This window comes from Prosopis cineraria, unplaced genomic scaffold, assembly GCF_029017545.1.
Source record: "Prosopis cineraria cultivar Desert tree isolate PC_DT_omini unplaced genomic scaffold, ASM2901754v1 PC11, whole genome shotgun sequence".
NCBI lineage: Eukaryota > Viridiplantae > Streptophyta > Magnoliopsida > Fabales > Fabaceae > Prosopis > Prosopis cineraria.
Window position 1 is genome coordinate 18,037,389 of NW_026555342.1, and position 808 is coordinate 18,038,196.

The window sequence follows — 808 nt, forward strand, 5'->3', positions numbered from 1 at the left end:
ACTAGGCATAAATATCAGCAGATATAGAATGAAGCCAAAATATAGCCTCTTAATTAAATAAGCCTTTTGAAATCCTTTTGGTGTAACTACTTAACCTTTAGTTATTAAACACTATGAAATAGCTTCCCAATCAATATTGCTTCAATCTTTCTGAAGAGCTTGATAATGGCACTGAGAAACTAGGGGTAAGGCAAAATGCTTCCTAATAACCTCAGAATTAATTACAACCTCTTTCCCTCGCACCCAATATTTTCCTTCTTCACATAAAGTGGCATTAGCATAAAATTCACAAACTAAAGCAAGCCACAAATTGGTCAAACTGTTTAGTGAAGCATGTCCAACCCTAGGCAATAACTCTTAGATGAGCTGGTTTATGAGTAGGGATTGATAAATACCAATCTTTGTGAAAAGATTTAGACCCCATAGAAGCAATAAAGAGAGTAGATGCTTCATTAACCTTGAATCTTGAAAAAATGGGATCGACCCTTTCGCCCAGCCATAGTGCTTGTGGTGCCGAAGTAGAAGCTTTAGATTTGGAGGAACACCTTGTGAGAAGTCCCTTTAAGTGCTAAGGTGACTTTTTTTCTTTCCCTTCTGTGGCAGCAGCATTTTTTGAAGTAGAAACCTTAGCCATACTTGAAACAAGAAGAATGAAACAATTGAAAAACATATTCAGCAAAGCATAAGTCATTCAACATACCAAGCAAAGTGTACAACCCATAAACATGTCCATCAGTAGATATGACAGTACAAAACAAGCAAAAGAGTAGGCCCTAATCACAATTAACACAAGCCCAATATCACCAAA